This window comes from Plectrocnemia conspersa, unplaced genomic scaffold (genome assembly GCF_051122295.1).
Source record: "Plectrocnemia conspersa isolate PC_06_02 unplaced genomic scaffold, ASM5112229v1 ptg000014l, whole genome shotgun sequence".
NCBI classification, from domain to species: Eukaryota; Metazoa; Arthropoda; class Insecta; order Trichoptera; family Polycentropodidae; genus Plectrocnemia; species Plectrocnemia conspersa.
Genome location: NW_028277178.1, coordinates 11,091,770 through 11,111,187, shown reverse-complemented (window position 1 = coordinate 11,111,187; position 19,418 = coordinate 11,091,770). Strand labels below are relative to the sequence as shown.

General features: G+C 30.9%; 2 long non-coding RNA genes across 2 annotated transcripts; both read right to left on the bottom strand.

Moving 5' to 3' along the window:
* Positions 1-10,463: 10,463 nt before the first annotated feature.
* LOC148226202 (uncharacterized) lies at positions 10,464-18,363 on the bottom strand. Its single transcript, XR_015812212.1, has 2 exons — positions 14,995-18,363; positions 10,464-11,717 (listed from the first exon to the last, which is right to left on the bottom strand). It is a non-coding gene; the product is annotated as an uncharacterized LOC148226202 (long non-coding RNA).
* LOC148226203 (uncharacterized) lies at positions 11,762-14,977 on the bottom strand. The gene is made up of 2 exons (XR_015812211.1): positions 12,214-14,977; positions 11,762-12,134 (listed from the first exon to the last, which is right to left on the bottom strand). It is a non-coding gene; the product is annotated as an uncharacterized LOC148226203 (long non-coding RNA).
* Positions 18,364-19,418: the final 1,055 nt, after the last annotated feature.

Genomic DNA, 19,418 nt, shown 5'->3' with positions numbered 1-19,418 from the left:
TATCTAACAAGCCTCATCCTGATTGTATTACTCTATGACCTAATTTTTATCGTAGAAATAGTTGGGTTTAAATTTTTTTTTTATGTGTTTTGATTTTTTCTGTAATATTAACACATTATGTGATATGTGAAGACCATAGGTTGACCAAAACAGACGCATTTTAAGCCCTTTTAAATTATAAGCATTTTATTTCAATCAACTGTTTTTTGTGGGATGCGTTCTAGTATCGTCGCTCTCAGTAAGACGAGGCAACATCTCCTGGCTAGTCTTATAAAAAGGTCTTGTGGAGATTGTAGTTTCAGGTTACTTTGATGAGGACAATTCTTCAGTGAATGACTTGAATGGGGGATGGAGTCTTCAATGGGGCCGTCCGGCTAAGGACCAAAGCTTGGAAAATGACGGCCCGTAGCGGCGCTGACAAGCCAAGGGTTAATAAAAACTTGACAGGTCAAAAACTGTGCTATTCTTTGCTTTGGTCGACTACCCAATATCACTAACCACATTGCTCAAAACTATATACATTTATAGTAAACGGTTGCTACAGGTATATTTATTCAAAATTTGTTTGATATTTTTTTATTGAACAATTAAATAAAATAAATACTGATTCACAAGTTCTAGTGATAGTGATTGCCTTGTGATTTCTTTTTATTTTTTCGGTCTTTTTACTTTTGAATCATACTACTGATACCTTTTTTCTCTTTATGCTATCTGGCGGCTATTCTCGAAACTAACCGACCGCGAAGAGTGTGTGCTGCTGGGTTAATGATTAAATGCAAGCGGCCAGTTATGGGAGCGAACAGGGGTATGCAACCTGTTTTTTTTTTAATTTCTTTCGTAGTCAAACGAAGAGTTTATTCGACGCGTGTGTGTACGTTTTAATCGCATCAATTTCGAACGTCAATATTGACATTATATCAAAATTAATATCCCGTCACCGTGCCTGGATAAACATATAAACTTGCAGCGTGGTATATAAGGGTGTAGGTGTGCGTAGTAGGTACCCGATACCCGTTTCCGTGGTTTCAGCGATTAAACCCACAGATTAATGTCGAAATTGAAATTTTCACGATAATTGACAAACATTTAAATAAGGACTTAAACAAATATTTGCTCGACGATTGAAATATATTCAGGTTTTATTAAACATTGTAGTGGTGATATTATACAATATAATGGATTCATACGAGAGGAGATATCGTTATAAGGGATATTGTTCAATTCACACCTTTCAATGAAAATTTATAGCCATCCTTGGATTGGATATGAATCTTGGTTCAGGGCCACATTTCTCGATACATTTATTTTATACTTATCGCGAATGAGACAGATAGATAAAATATTTTCATTTATTCGTCGTCGACAATCTTGATATACGAGTATGGTCAATAAATTGAAAATCAAATGAAATGTCAATTCAAAAACATTGAATATGTCTTGATAATAAACATAATATGATATAGTAAACCATCAAATTAAAAATTGATAATTTAGATCTCACTGATGCGTAATAGCAATATGGGATAATTAATTTATGTGTTAATGTATGTTCCAAAATAAATCAAATATATATTTTAAATTGAAAAGATTACTTACAGCTTGTTATTAATCAAATCTCTTAAAATTATTAAAATTAATTTTCCTAAAAACAATCCTTTTTTACATTTGCTAAGGTCCGTATCTTAAAAACTATTTAAGTTTTATTTAGCTTTGTGAAATATTTTTAGCAAGCAGTTCAGCTGACGCAAAAATCTCTTAATAGTTTGATGGAGCTCATATCTGATAATTATAATAAAACAAAAGGTAATGCTAGATATAGAAAAAACTTTCGACACGGTATGGTACAGTATGCTACACCTAATTTGATTATTCCTAAGAAGTAGAAGCTATGTTGTTTCGCTAAATAATGAAAATTCGACTTAGGTAAGTTTGGGAAGTTTGCTTGCACTGTTTCTCTTTACTTTGCTTACGAACGATATCCCAAAACTAAAAAAATACGCTTTGATCGATACAGTTATTTTAGCAAAAGCTTATGGTCTTAAACCAATCACGAACCAACAACAATTTTTTTTGCAAAACTTATATAAATATTTTAAATACAGAATAAAACAGTACGTGGGCAAACTTTGCCACCATCTCTCCAAAAACAGTAATGTGGAATAATAATCTAGCGTTTTTACTTATATTATTTTGTTCTTGACTCCAAGCTTGAATTTAATAATGCATATTTTGGAACTTCGCTCTAAAGATTTGCTGCAATTGCGGTCCTTATACCATTATTTAATAGAAAACGCGCTTTCACCACAAAAAAATATACAAACAATTAATCAGAACCTTCTTAGCACGTACATATTTGTCTGGTGTGGAGTAACACTGGTTATACTATTTTTTATAAATCGAAAATCATGGGAAAAAAACTATAAAAATAGTATATAATACATCTTTTATGCTAATCATAAAAAAATCAGAGAATATTCTAATTTTCATACCAGAAAATACTATTCAAATATTTCGTATAACAACACTAACCCAATAATCTTGTGTATAATTTAAATTGAATCACAAAAATCCAGAGCACATCTAGAGGCTGAAGATATCATATCAATGGTTCTAGATCTTTAAGTAAATGTAATCACGTAAGCAAATAATCCATAGTTATTTTTTCTTCACAATAATTGTAAAATGTTTTTTCCAATAAATTGTAAATATTAACGGTTTTTTAATTCTTATTTAAGCTAATAAGCTAATAAGCATAAAATGGTTAAAAATAGTAACATATATTATACTACATAATGATTTGTTTATAAAAATTTATTATATTACTGAAATCAACGTTTTATAAAAAAAATCAAAAAAAATCTGAATCTCCACAATGAATCAAAATTATGCTCTACAGATAAAAATCGTTTTATGGATTTATAATAAATTTGTTTGTATCATTCAAATCTAGAAAAAACATCTATGGACCAAGATTTTATTCTTGTGGACCTTCAGAATATGTTAAGTACTATAGATTAAATCGTTTACTTCACCAGAAGCCATTGTATGCATGTGTACATATTCAGATCACTCTGTCCTTAACATTAAACTGAGATTTGGAATTATTATTACAAATAATCTAATGCACTATGTTAATATTATTATTATTATTTTTTGAAATGTTCTACGACACACTTTTTTGCAATAATGTTACTAGTTAATTATAACTTATAATTTATGGACTGCGAGAAACATTGCGTTCCTTATCAGATAGTGCTGGGAAAAATTCAAAAGTAAGGTTAATACCCGATTTTGTGGGGCTTAGAAAGCCTTAATAACTAAGATGCCAAACAAAACGAAGCGGGGGTTAAATCGTCATTCAGAAACCAGTAGTTTTTTTACAATAAGTCACGAAGACTTTCGAAAGCCATTACTATAAACTAAACCACTATTTATTTATGGTCATTTTGACATTCAGACATCCAAAAACGAAACAGTCAGAATGATAAGTTCTACACCTATGTTATTGTTAATCATTTACCTTCCAACTATTTGTATATCATCTGCACAAGAAAAGATTTGAATTAAATGTATACACTGGCATAAATGCTTTGATTTTTCTAAGACAATGTTGTACGTAGTTCATACTAATTCTTTTTGTTGTATATATAAGTTTTCTTTGACACTTAACATCTAATTCAACCTGGACTGGATATACAAAATTTATAATAATTTTATTAATTAAGTTTTTGTGAAAATCGCCGATTTTATTAGATCTGGTATATTGCTTGCTCATCGGTTCTAAATTCGCTTAGTTATTTTTCTACATTTTTTTCTATATAGTAAGTGGATTTATTATTGTATTAAATAAATTACGTTTTCATCGATACCATTCTAAAGCTCTTTTCTCAATAAGGTTACGTACACATCTAAAATTCGATATATCCATACACATAGTGTATCGTTCGAAGGCCATCGAAACGTGCGTTTTCGTTTATCTGGGCGCCCATTTGAACGTCGGCGATAAAAAACCTTTTTTTATTAGTTAATAAGTAACGCGATGAAATTGAGCCATAAAAGTGTGACATCTCGCGGGCACAGATGGCGCGCGCGGAAAAGAGGAAATAATAAGGCTTCGGGGGGAGAGAAAGAGAGGGCTCGGAAAAATTGTGAAAATTTTCCAGGCATATATGCTCACACATTAGACCCGCGCTCGGAGCGGTTATCTTAGCGCCGTGGGGTGGCCGGGTTTATGTGGCGGGATCACATTCTGTGACGATAAGCATTATTTTTTATGTGTGATCGTTAGCGTGCCCGCGGATTTCGGGCTAAAGGTTTACACTCTCCTTGCCAGCCGGAGATAACCTTTATAAATTCATGACTCTTTTTCTTCAGGCACACGTACTTGTTGTTGTTGTTAGTATTTTGCCGTCGCTATTCTTGGTTGATTAGTATCGAAGCTCGGATCTCATATATTATTTATTCATTTCAACCCACATACAAAGTATAAAACATTAGAAAAGTTTCGAAAAAAAAACATATACGTCTAATTACATCATGGTTTTTTTTCGATGTTCCTATATGGTACGAGTACCTAAATTATATAGGCAAGCCATCTAGCCTTTATTCTAAATCAAAAATATATGCTGTTTCACTTTTATTTAAATTAAAGAGGTATACTGAGGTCCAACATTTTTTTAAAATTAACTTATGACAAACCTTCTCAAAATCGATATATGCAACATATACTTGAATTTTGGCATCTAGAGATTTTTTTTACCGTTTCAGTGAAAAAGGAAGAAGGTTAGTAACTGTGAAATGGGCAAGACGAAGTCCATGCATAGAGATCACAAGCAATGCCAACTAAAAATGTTTCTGGAAACATCTCTTGTTAGTGCCTTATCTTAGAAGAAAACTAGGCTTTATTCTAGATAGACGTCCTAGTTTTTTTTATTAATCTTAAATATAATACGTATATGTACAACTCATGCAAGCAATTAGCAAAATATGACTTATCATATATTTTTGTAATCGTAAAAAACATTGATACACAGACTAAAAAATGTCAGTGATTGTATTAAAAATACCTATAACCACGAACCACTACAAAAGTATATTCGTGGGACGTCGGTAATAAATTCGAGCATGAAAAGAGTACACCAATATTCACCGTCGGGATTTCGACATACGCCATTACGTCGGTGAATATGGCGAAATATTTTATTTGTGCACAAAATTCGATATCAAAGGGATGCTGATATCAAAAAACACACACCAAAGAGGCTTTGAAGTGTGCAAAAATTTTATATTTTATTATGAAAAACCGGTAAGAGGCAGCAATGCCGCTTATTTGAAGTAATGAAATATTTTTCTTCTTAACCATATATGCATGTGTAGGTTAGTGATTGAATTTTCTAGTACCTCTAAATATTACTTTTTAGAAGTATTAATATAAATAATATTACACGAGAACGTAATATAATTTGACTTTGAAATGTGTGTATAAATACTGTATGTTGTTATTATTAAGAAGAGCTCTCAAAAATGCAATAAAATTGTTGTTAGAAAATTTCATGGAATTCCAATCAGTTTAGTAATTTCGGAGAAAATATCTGCTTTTGTGTAAAAAAATAAAATATTTTAATTTGTTTTTTGTATATATTATACACTGTTTCACACAATTTTGCCAAATCAGAAGTGAATAAAAAATTGTTAGGAGCTGCTATTTTTAATAACCTTATTAAAAGGTCGTAATTATTATTAAAACTATTTTTTCTTAAATGCTATCTTAAGAATGCGCAGAAGCGCATTTGGTTGACTAGTACATTTGTTTCAAGATATTTAATGCGTAAATTGACTTTTTTAATTCTTATTTTTTTCATGAGATTGTTATATATTCTTTGTAATAATGTTTATTTTTAATAAGTAATTTGTAATCATCTATAGATGTGTTGTTTTGAATTTCAAAAATATTTTTGTGTGCTATTTAGCTGTGTAGCATTGTTTTGGTAAAACTTTCCTTATGTTTAAAAAAAAAGTTTTAATGATAATTAGAGTTAAATGTTATATTTGATTACCCTTTAAGCTTTAACAATTTAGAATTTGATTTACTTTTATTATATGTAAAATGAATGATTATGCATGCTGCGTGTTTTTGTAAGCACGTAGAATAAATATAATTTTACTTAAAAAATTGGTAATATATATTTGCTTTTTAAAATAGGCCATTGAAAATCAAAGTTAATTTAATAAAATATTTATATTATTTTAGAATATAGGTACATTTTTCGAGTCAGAATATTAAAATATTCTGACTATATACATATGTACATAAGCAACAATCCCAAGCTTATTTTGATATGTAAAAAGCGTTTATAGGAGAAATATCACAAGACAGGAATTATTGTTTTATACGAGCGCATCACCAGGGAGAAGATGCACTCTAAAGAGCTTTTTAAGAGATTATGCATTTAGCAGAGCAGACGAACGACCTTAGGGTCCGCCAGACATATTCATGTTTATATGTAGGTGTGTGTGTTTTCAGTGAAGAGTCTGTGTAGCATTACGCCTGTTCCCTTATTTATTTACAACTGTCGGACGCCGCGATTCAGTGTCTGAAGAAAGCTCATATTTCTATTGCAAATAGACGAGAATAGACTCCATATATACACTTTAATGAATTCCATTATTATTTTCGCAGTTCAGCGCCGCTCGTTTAAAGTTATCTCATCAAATATTCACAATCTCGTATATGCGATGTATACACAGCTCCATGTTAAATGTGCATTCACGTGTATGATATAAAGTTTAAGATTGATAACAGCATTGATTTTTATTGAAATAATAAACGCATAAATTGTTTATTGCGAAAATATTCAGAAAGTAAAGATACAAGGTTACGATACTGTTGTCTGTGTGACAAAGTTTACACATGTCAGTCGCAGTAACGTTAAATTTGGATTACATGTTTAAATAAGCTTTAGCAATTCCTAATTTTGCGAAATGCTAGAATCATTTAAAAGCAATTGTTGCTGAATTTGTCCTTAACTTGCTTATGAAGGCAATGGTGCTATGAACAGGAAAAGTTGGTGTCATTTAAATAAAAACATGTGACTATAATGATAACTAAAGTAGTGGAAAGCAATCTATTGTTACTGGTGAAATAATAACAACATATGTGGGGAATATTAACCTAACAAGATAACGATATTCTGGAAACTACAATACATTTCAAACTAATTTCCAACTTTCTCGAAACCACTTTAAAACTAGTTTCTAAAAATATATGATAGTGTAATTTAGATATTATTAAAAAAAATATATAAAATAATTGGCTTATCACACGTTTCCGAGTGCTTCTGAGAAACCCTACTTTTACAAGTCATCTGAGATATCATTTGAGCCATGTCGAAACTTGAATCTCAGGTCGTCGACCAGATCAGAGAGGGTAGTATTTTTTTTTGATCTGACGCCAGGGATTCTTTAATTCTTGCCTTTTAAGTATTCTCATTAAAGGTATATTAGCAGGTCAACACCACAGTTAGATGCTATTTACCAAAAAATCGTTCTTGGCCGGAGGCTTCCATTTAAGACTCCACCGCAGATTGTCTAATGCCAAGGGTCAATGCCACCGAAAAATATGATCCATAACCCGAATACCTAGTGTGTTTTTATTGTTAATAACCTATGTGAAATTCTGCACGTATTAATTGATGAAAGAAAACACCAGCGAGCTTCAGAATTTAACAGTTTATTTATAATTACTTTGTACAAATAATTTATCAAAATTTTTTATTATATACATTCAAAAACATCAATAAACATGTCATTAAATAAATGTAAAATAAATAGATTTTGGTATGGTGGAGCATATTTTTTAACGAAAAATTCTATTTTATTCAATAAATTTATGATTAAGATACATTGAGCTGCACAAAGCAATCAATCGGTAACTAACAGTTATTTTTGTCCATAATTTTAATTCTAACATATTAAATTAACTTTTTTGGCTTATCCTGAAGAAACACATTTGCTTTTTTTCGATTTCAAAACAAATTAGATATTATGCATACAATTGTAGCGACCACACACAGATGGGTTTACGTTCAAAAGGGTTATTGTCTGAAACCCTAAGCTCGGGGTAATGACTGTGACCAAAAACGATCATTTATTAACAATGGAGACAAAGATTTGGGGACCGCACATAACACGAGTTCACAGTAAGTATTCTCCGACGTTAAGAAAATTCCTTCGTGTCGAAACGGTCATGGATATCATAAATCATCACGTCCGTGATATTTCTGTAAGATAGAATACCAACGTCGCTTTCTAAAGGCGTAGATTTATTTAGCCGTTCTACGAAGCGACTGCAGGGATTGGCTGGAAGATCGCTGCACATTTGATTTACTAGATAACACATTGTAAAACTTTAAAAAATGGAAGAAAAATTATTTCGCATATTTTTTATTGACAATAAATCAATAGTTACTTATTTAATAAAGAACGTTCAATAAAATTATTATTTTGGATTTCTTAAAAAATATATTGCGGGAAATGTCTTAAGAATATTTTATGTACTTTCTGAATGTCTTTTGTATGTTTATAAATAATCTGTTGATATAATGCAAACTAGCTTGTTATTCCTCACTTAATTTTAGTTATATAAATGGTACAAATTTAATCACGGCCTTATAATACGTTTGCTTGTCGTTTGTTTAATAAACCCCACTGACACAACAATCACGTAACGCAGTAGTAATTCGTCAAGTTTGTTTACGGCAAAACGAGTATTATTTCGGGCCTATTCGCCGTTTACATAAGTCAATATGTATTGAATTGCTGCAAACACGATACTGTGTGTAAACGATACCGCATCAAAATCAACCGGAGAACGAATCATAATTTATATATAATACATATATAGGTATAAAATTCTGTCATGCCACCGTTCGAGTATATTGTAAACAAGCCAATGAGTGTCATTGATCACGAATATAATAAAACAGTCGAAGGTTATTGATTAATATTGAAACAAGCATCCGAAACTGGGTTATCCGTAGCCGGAGTTACTTTTTGTTTGCAAAGATTGTATCGATACGGATAATCAGGTTCCGGTGCTACCTTTCCATTCTGTTCGTCATATCAACCCCGAGGGTAGGAAACTCAACATAACCCCTGATCAATTCAGATGTACCTTAGGATTATATATACAGGCTTAGCTGGATTATTTCTGTGTTTTCCGTGTACACAATAAAACAATTTTCGTCCTTCAAAATATAATATATAACATTTTGATAAGACTAAAAATTTAATGGCAGTATAAATATTAAATTAAATTATGCAATTAATTTGTAAATTGGTTAGGTTTTAAAGTTAAGTTTAAAGTATAAATAATTATATAATTAATAATATAAAATTTTACAATCATTGATTTTCAACGGGCTGACACCCAGTTCTTAAACGTTATATATCTAGCATATCAAGACTGAGCTTGTTTTGTTAACCGCTTCTTAACCTGTCAATGAAATCGAGTCATTGTCAGTTTATTAGTAGTTCAAGACTCGTTTTGTAGCTCGCTCGCGCCGTTAAGATAAAAATACGCACTGTCAAAAAAAATCTCCATTCTTAATACTAAATTTAAGCTTTCGCTTGGCACTAAAGAAGTGAAGGGCCTCCTCTATGAAGGCATCTGTGCCGTTTGATGGCGTGCTTAAAGCTCAGTCGATACATGTAGCGAGAGCTTTATCGCTTTTTTTTACGTTCATTAACAGACATTACACGGCGAGTGAAGCTAGTTGGAAACAAGCGAGATAGGAGTTTGATTCACGGCATCGTTTCCAGGGATTTGGTTTTAATAAACATCTTACGCCCCTCGCACGGCCTTTATGTACATCATAACCGTATCCTAAACGGGCACCAGGTGGATAAATCTCGCAACGGAGGTGCCGACGAAAATATTACACACACACCAGCAACACTGAGCTTTCATTAACTCTGCGTTTTTTCTCCCGGCGGCGTCAGATTTCCCGAGGAAAATGGGATTTTCGGCGAGGCGCCGCGGGAATATTTATTCTGGGGAAAAACCGAGCGCCCCGGCGGCTAAACGATCTTCTAGCCCGATTGCGGCCCTGTATATATTATGCACGCGGGCCGCAATTGCGCCGCGTGCGTGAGAGACAATAAGAAAAGGCCCGAGAGAAAGAGGGTAAAACTAAAATCACAAAAATCGGTTTACGAGGCGTGTGTGGCCTTGTAATTATCATAGTTTGATGCGCCCTACGTAAAGTGATCTAACTACAGGTTTGATATTAATTAAACGACAAAGAATACATCACTAATTAAATTTTAAAAATTGAACACAGTATTACGATATTTATGCTACTAAGATAATATGTAAATCCAAATTTTTATTAATTTTTAAAAAATACAATAAATATTAGTTTAGCTTCACGCCCCGTTGAAGCTGAACTGGTATTTATTGTATTGTACATTAGAGAAATAATCGGGGTTCATTTTCATGAACGACTTGTGATGTTTTGGAACTAGCTGAAGCAATTCACTAATCAAAAAATAATAATTAAATACAATTTGAATACGGTTGTGGAAAAACGGACTATAACTTATATACAAAAAAGTAAATAAATACCACTATCAAATATGCTAAATGAGTACTAGTGACGTTTTGGCCCTGAACCTTTCCACATAATTTAATTAAAATAATTATTATAAGAAATAAATGGCTGATGACAAAATATGTTTCATTCGATTTTACATGTTCTACCTTTACTGGAGCACACCAAGAGTCAACTTGGATCCATTGCTATTTCTATTTTTCAATAATGACATAAAGAAACAACAAATCATTTAAACATCTTTATATATGCTTTTGGATTCCCTCGACTTAATTTTATATGGAAATGGCCTTTTAATAACCGATTGCTTTTCATTGAAATAAAATGTCACACAATTTTATTCTTGAGGTCCTCGATGCCAATAGAAAACTCCTACCATCCCAGTTGATATTTTCTCGACATAAATTTAAAAAGATTGGCATAATAACTTTTAAATTTAAACAGCCGTTTTCATATACCGCAAAACAACACAGATGGCAATCCACAAACGCAATGCTCACACCCAGATTAGTAATTGATAATGGTGGCAATAGGAGGCGAGCCCTAAGCTTCTCCCTGGAGGTGCCATGTGTATAAAGTGTATAAAAGGCTGACAAACAGGAACCAATGGTAGCTTTTTCTTAAAGACTTAAACTAAACACGGATATAATTTTAACAAGGCTCTCTAAATTGAACTTACTGAGTTTGTACAAAACCGATACTAAGTGGACGCAGATCAACTTCTAAACATCTAAAAGAAAAGAAACAATCACACACCTCTCCAAGTCAACCTCTGGTCTAGCTCGACGTTCGAAATCTAGAATTCAAACCGCTTTCGAGACGACTGGATCCTTCATACGCAAATACGAAAAAAGGACTAATATAATATATATAATACAAACTGTACATAATTTCAAAATAAATGTCTTAAATTAAAAATTAGCACCCATGAGGGTCAAAAAATATTTTAAACACATAATTGTTACTTTTTTTACGTAACGTTTTTTATTTACAATAATGATAATTATTTACATTTAAAAAAAAAGATTATGGTTATTCTAAAAAAAAATGTTGTATTAATATTTTATGTATACTCGCGTACTTTAAAACGAAAAGCTTTCTTTAACACTTTACCGACCGGCAGGCTCACTACCAGACTTACGCTAAATACCGGCACCTTTTCGCAAATCTTCATGAATTTTACCTTTTTTATTTAAATTTATGTATTTTTTGATACGGTCCGAATATTTAGTTGAATTTTTCTAAACATGTTAAAAATGTATCAATGCATCAATTTAAGTCATTATTAGGTGGTTCTCAACATGTGGATCGCCGGAAATAAAAATTTATTATTACATTTCCTTATTATTAGATTTTTAAAATGATTATCTTGATTTTAAAATTATAAAAATGAATAACCTAGAAATTTAAATAAAAATAATTTAAATTGAGTCATCCAGCGGTTCTCAAACTTTTTCAAATTTAAAAAAACTTTTTTCAAGCACACTTTTTTTTCGTATTGTGATATTTTGTGCAAATGATTATCTACAAAAATGAGAAATGACATTTTTACTAATATGAGTTTACTGATATATAATTCAATTGCAATAAAATATTCACTCACCATTGTAATTCGCTCCATCGTAATGCGAAATCTTCCAGGCACATACACAGATATTGTACATTGTCTTTCACGTGTAAATCACTTTTCACAATAACTATTTATATAATGCAAGTTTAAAGTGCACTCACCATTATAAATTTCTCCACACTAATACGGAATATTTCAGGTACACACTTTATTATTATTCAATGTCTTTCCCTTGTAATTCACTTTTCACAATATTTAATTGTAAAATAATACGAATACGAATTATCAAAAAAATAAAATTCAAAATTCACAAACGTTATTTTTATTATTTACCTAGTAATGTTTCTTCAAATGATACGAGGAGAAACATTCACCAATATGTAAAGCTACTTTACATTCTTTGCACATGTAAAGAGAATCTTTTCTTATTTTATGTGCGACACAAACTATGCATCTTCTTCATTTACGCTCATTAGTAGATGATATCCTGACTAATTGGTGTTGTTTTAAACTGCCTGAAAGCATTTGAAATGAGGGAGCAGTGGCGAATGTGGATGTCGGTTGTGAATTTTCAGACATTTCTGAAATTGTTGGTGTTTCTGTTTCTGGTGTTTTTTCCTCTATCCAATATTTTGCTATTTTCATTAAATAATCATAAAACTTTATATTGCTGTTTGAATTTACACTTCTATACACTGTAAATGCATTGAATAATGCACAGTTAAATAAATACATGGCCACTTTTTTCGTCCATTTTTTAGTTTTACGATATATTGGATAGTACGAAAGGTATTGATCAGCCCGATCTACTCCCTTCATGTATTTATTGTAATCAATTATACAAATTGGTTTTTTTATACGCAGCCCAGTTCTTCTGTCAGTTTTTTCAGTGTTTACAATATTTGTATTATGGATTGTTGATATCATTCGAATATCTCTACTCTTTACTGTTTTCCACAATTGTAATAAAATTTCCCCGTTTCGCTTATATTTACTTTCAAATATTCGTAGTTTAGCCTTTTTTAGAATATCCGGTAAGCCCCACATATTCTTATTTTTTTCTTGTATAATATTTTTAACTTCTTGTTTGTACTTATTCCAAGTTTGAGCACGGTATCTATTTGTTTCTTCTGCAATAATGCGGAACAGGTCATCACCGATAAATTTTTCGGCGATTTCTTCAGGGCGCGTGATAACAACATCAAAAGTTGCTCCCGACAATCCTTCAAATGGCTGGTTATGCCTAGGTGTATCAGTTTCACACCAATCTAATGGAATATCATCATCCTCAGTATCTTCTCCATCGCTAATAGGCATCATTACTCGAGGACGATTTCTTTCATGAACAATCGAACTTGTATCACTATCACTAAAGTTTTCGTTATCACTGGGAATATTTGAATCATTGTCCGCGTAATTTTCTCTACAAAACTATCTTCTGCCATTTATTTATTTGGGTTATAATTATATTTAAATAAAAACTATATTTTTAACACTTTGTTATATAAAATACACTGTATTTATATTTTTATAGACAGTATATTTTATAAAGAGGCGTAAGCGTAATATTTTTAAAGAATCACTGCAGCACAAAGTTCCTTTTATTTATTTTATTTTTTTATTATTTTTAGAATATTCACTCGAGCACACGAAAACAAGATGCGATTTACACGACAGCGTTAGCTAAACTGAATTATTATTCATATTTTTTTAAGTGCATCATATTATTTTTTATCTCAAAAGAAATTCCCAATTTCAAAAAAAGAGTCACTTCTGAGAATCACTTCCAGTAAATCGGTGCTATCTCGTGATAGATAAAATTCACTCAATAAAATAAACGGTCGAAATTTCCAAATTACAGGACAGAAAAAATACGATATAATCTCGCTAATCTGTCAATTTAAAAATTCGGGAATCCGGTACTATCTAATAGATTAACTCACAAAAAATGTTAGTGTACTTAAAAAAATGCAAAGTAGAAAGAATTTACAAAATATATTTGATATAAATATATATTTTTTAAATGGATTTTCGAATTTGTATAGATAAACAATACCTGATTATATTATAAGACACAAGTAAAGAAATACAAAGGCAGCTCAATTATATTTGAACTATATCTTTATTATATATGATTTTGTTGTTAATTTTTACTGATAACACTGGGAAGATATTTTGCATACTTGCAAAACAAAAATACCGTCGAGAATATTTGGGAGCATTTGAAGAAGAGATTGATAAAATCGAAATAACCACTAAAAGAGAGTTAATCGAGAAGGTGATTCGGGAATAGAATCATACTTTGAACCTTAAAAAATTAAACAACGTTTATAAAGTAAATTCAGGCACTTATTTAATCTAAGGAAGGACATACAAAATATTTTAAATATAGTCCCGAATTGCATAGTGAAAAATATTTTTATTTTTGTTTTGAATTAAAAAAATAGAATTTATGACTTCTCACAACTAAATTAGTTCTTTTTCAATAACTAATGCTATAAAAAATAATAAAATAGCAAAAAAACGAATTTCTGCTTTAAAAATTATAATATATAAACAAATTATAATATATAGACAAACGTGTCTAATAATAAGGCCAGGCACAGTAATTAAATATTTTTTTTCAATATCAAATGAAACTTCATACTAATATTTAATTTTTTTTTTAAAAAAATCTTAAAAAATCTTTAAGCATATATTTTTAATTTGATAACGAAATCATAGCTACCGCTCACTCCTTATGGCGTGCGCGGTATTTAACGTTCGGCAGGCTCGCACTCCATATGGCGTGAGCGGTCGGTAAAGTGTTAACACGCAATGTAATACATCTCATAACGAAGATTCTCACTATATGTGTACCTACGTGACTCACACCCTTGTGAAGAACGCGATGCTTTTCTTCTTTATGAATTTTTAATTTCTCCTCCCTGAGAGAAGAAAAGACAAGATGGATGAAAAGGAAAAAAGTGAAAAATTCGCCGGTCCTTTTTGAATGTGTACGACTCGGTCCAAGAATCCACCAGACTTTATTTACTCTATCTCCAGTCTGGAGGTCATGTTTTGGCTGCCAAGAAGACGGTATTAAATACCGTCATTTACATGAGAATGTACACATTGCCTCGCCAGGATATGCTTCAATCATTCCCGCGAAACGATACCACGTTATCTTCAGGGCGCCTACACGCGTACGATAAAATTGTTATATTTTTTCTACACGCAATTTTATCAAATTATGAAACGTGTGTTATCAACGCCCAAGTGCATTGCATAATATGTTGTGTATGGGATTTTTTAATTTTAACGTAAAATATTGCAGTTTTAATAAAAACAACTATTATATTTAAGGCTTAATAATTATATTTGGGTAAAGTAAAATTTTTGGAAAATTCCTAAAATTTTTTTGTAATCCTAAAAAACCTATATTTATTATTTGTACATTTTTATTCCCATTCAGACATATCTTTACCCAAATAGTCCGCAGAATATGCTTTACTAAACAGTGGTAAATATTAGCAATAAGTAAGTCAGAATATTTATATTTAATTAAAAACATATTTGAAAAATTTGCGTGAAATATGTTTTTTTTTAAATCCTTTTTATGGGAAAATTATGCAATGTTATTTTTTCTATTATTAACTAAAATAGACTGTACTAGTCAATATTATTAAAATTAGTGATATTTAAAATGTGTTGACGTGCGTTTTTTTTACATACAACTTGTTTTATCTTTTATTAATAAATAAATATGAGGAATATATTAATAGTTTTTATTGTTGTCACAACCAAATATTATTGCTTTTTATTATCTTACATCATTGATAGCACAAAAAAGGATGCAAATTTTTAAAACATATACGTATGTACATATGTATGTATAACACAATTATTTAAAAAATGCAAAGCAATGATTTTTCAACAAAAAAATCTCAATATATATTAAAAGTGCAATAATTAAAATAAAATATTATATATAAATAACATCTTAATCTGTTTTTAAAAAAAAATATGTTGCAGTTTGAAAAAACAGAATTACAATTTTTCCGGTGCTCTGATTATTTTTTCGAACAATTAATTAAAATAATAATAACAGTCATTACCGGTAATACCGGTATTATTGCAATTCCTAGTGACAACTATATCGATCCCCACAAAGTTTCTATTAGCTTATTGAGTCAACTAAATGCTATTATACAAAAATAAGCTGCTCCTAAAATACAATACAAACGTCTTTATTTAAAGCCCTATATATGTGTTAGTATTTAATTAGGCCATTAGTTTAAATCTGTAGGGTCGTGATGTTAAATTTAAAATAAATCTATATTTAATAATGGTTAAAAGTAGCGAAATGTTGACCTAATGTAAAGTGTCTCAAAATAACACAAATATATTGTGGTTAATTGAAACATTCTTATTTAGCTCCAGGATCGCAACAAAGAGGAAAAAAGAAGACTCGCCAGCGCGCGCACTGTGTACACACACGTCATTAGTTCCAAAAGGGTCATTTCGTACATAATTTCCCAGCAGTTGGGTGTGAGTTAATGCTGGATTCCCCAGACGGGCTTTCGCGAAACGCCATTTGTCTAAGTCGAACCAGAGGACGACATACAATGAACACACAGCGGTCACAATTATTTGGCAACCTCTGGATGGGAGCATTTTTGGCCGCACGTCGCGGCTTGGGCGCGCCTGGAATTCGCCGAAAACGAATAGGCAAAGTCGGCGGGGGCTATTTCGGATTCGGTGGAAATTCCCTGCCGCCAGACAGAAAAATTCCCATCTCGCGGGGGACGCAAAGTTAAATCACATTTTGAAACTTTCACGGCCGGCCGCAGACCGCGGGTGCGGCGCCCCTGACACGAGTGTGTGTGTGTGCTTGCGTACCGCGTGATAAGTTTTTCGATTTAAAAGCGCAGGATTTTTTGTCGTTTTAAATGAAACATGAAGAATTTAATAGAAATAACAGCCCTAAAATGTTGCCATGTATCTAGCACTATAGAAAAGCAAATTTTGCGGTTATAATTATATACTATAATTTTATGCAATTTTTACTACCATGAGCGCAAAATATTAGTTTTTTTATATAATATAAGTGAACAAAATAATGTTTTTGTAACTATAATATACCTGTGTGTTTTCTTGGTCTTGAGTTAAAGAAATTTTTTACTACTTTAATATTTCCAACGACCTATATTAAACACTTTCAAAAAGATATGTATATTTTGGAACATCTGGCAAAGACCCACTTATTTTATGCAGCGGTTGTACAACATTTAAAAAATAATTGTATATTTAAATTTTCAAAAAAAAAGGCTCTATGAAAATTTTTGAAAAATCAGAAAATATTTTGAAAAATGAGAATATTCGATTTAAATTTTTTCTCGAATATTAATTCTTAAAAATAAACACTAGTCACAAACCATGAATAAAAATGTATTCTTAAAGCAAATGGAACGATAAAGTAGTAAGATATTATTAATAATAGTACAACTTACGTGCAAATGGTCCCAGTACTTTTTTAAAAATTACTTAAAAACTTCTTGAAGTATGCAGCCTTTGTAGAACATTTTAAAATATTCGATCAAAAATATTTTTTAACAAAATAATGCTGTGATAATATTTTTGAAAAATTTTCTTATTTATGTGATGAGTATACATAAGGATGTGCAACATAGATTTATTTATTTACCAATTATATTTATCTATGTATCATGAGGACAACATTCGAAAATTATAGTGACGATCTTTTATATGCTGATGATCCAAGTCAGTAATGATATAAGGAAATATACAATATAATCTTGAAATATATTTTGGTTACTAAATTAGTTATATAAATATTATTTAATATTAAACACCGTTTGCACTCTCACATTCTCACATTTAGTTAGAGTTTACGAGCACATTTTCCGTTGGGCTTAAGGGGCGCGAAAATCGTTCTGTCTGTACTATGTTGGTCTGAGGAATGTTTGCTTTAAATTAGTACTCTCTGTGTATTATTTGTTGTAGTGTCGTCGCGGGAGAGACTTGTATTTGCCCGAGTCTCGTGGACACATCCTTGTTAATGATCGCCGTCTGTACTCCCCCAGGTCTTGCAATACCGGTACTGGTGACTTTTCGAGACTTGGCAAAGCAAACATCCACAGCCGATACAAGATCAAAAGCGCGGCTCAAATAGGCGTGAGGCAAGACTCGTGTTTATCCACGTGATGGCTTATTACACCTTGATCGGAAAATTCTTGAGAAAGCTATATGTTTTCCAGGAAATATATTAACATATACAGAATATTTCAGATATACCTAATACTTGATTTTCAACATATTTTTATTTCGAATATAATTTTCTTACCATTTTATTGATGTTGACCTTGGAACAAAAAAATACAATATTTTTCTAAGCACGGATCGTTTTTAAAATAACAACTCATTTGAAATAGCTAATTTGATTCACAAGAAAGAATGTGTCACATACCCCTTTCTTTTTCATGGAATGAAACGTGTTTGTTTGTATGTATTTACATTTAATTTTACTTATTTATATGTATTATATTTTATATACCATATTAATATTTATATGTTATAACAAAAACATTATCTAATAAATTACCTATTGATTAATACAGATATTCATATGAAAATGAAATCTTGTTGATAGTAATATAAACATGTTTATTTGATTAAATTCCGGGAAAGTGTGATTCGCATGAAAAGTATGATTGTATGATTAATCTCATATGCAATATAATATATTCTTAACAACTTTGACAATAATTTTGTTCTTATTAATTTATTTTTTGCTTTGGGATATTTTTTTGAAAGCCAGCTTTTGGACAAATATTTTTGAAATATGTTTTCAATGATTAATTTCGATATCTAGCTTCCACATACACATGTACATGTACTATGTGTGGAGCAGGATGTTTTTGCCATTAAAAATAAAAAATTACAATCGGTTGAGTTTAACAAATAATCACACCGATGATTCTACTTGATACAATACTTGCTATTCAACTAACCACAGAATCGATAATCTGATCACTATCAGCATTTTTTCTACTTAATTTTTGAGAACTAAAAAAATTTTCTATTCTAGAAATATTTTTATAAACTTCATCTACTTAAACAATAACTATAAGACCACGTTGTTCAGATAGTTCGGTTGTTTCAGTTAGATGAATTTTGAATCGTAGTCTTTTTTTTAAGAATTTTAAAATAAATTGTTTGCAAAATCGATCATTTAC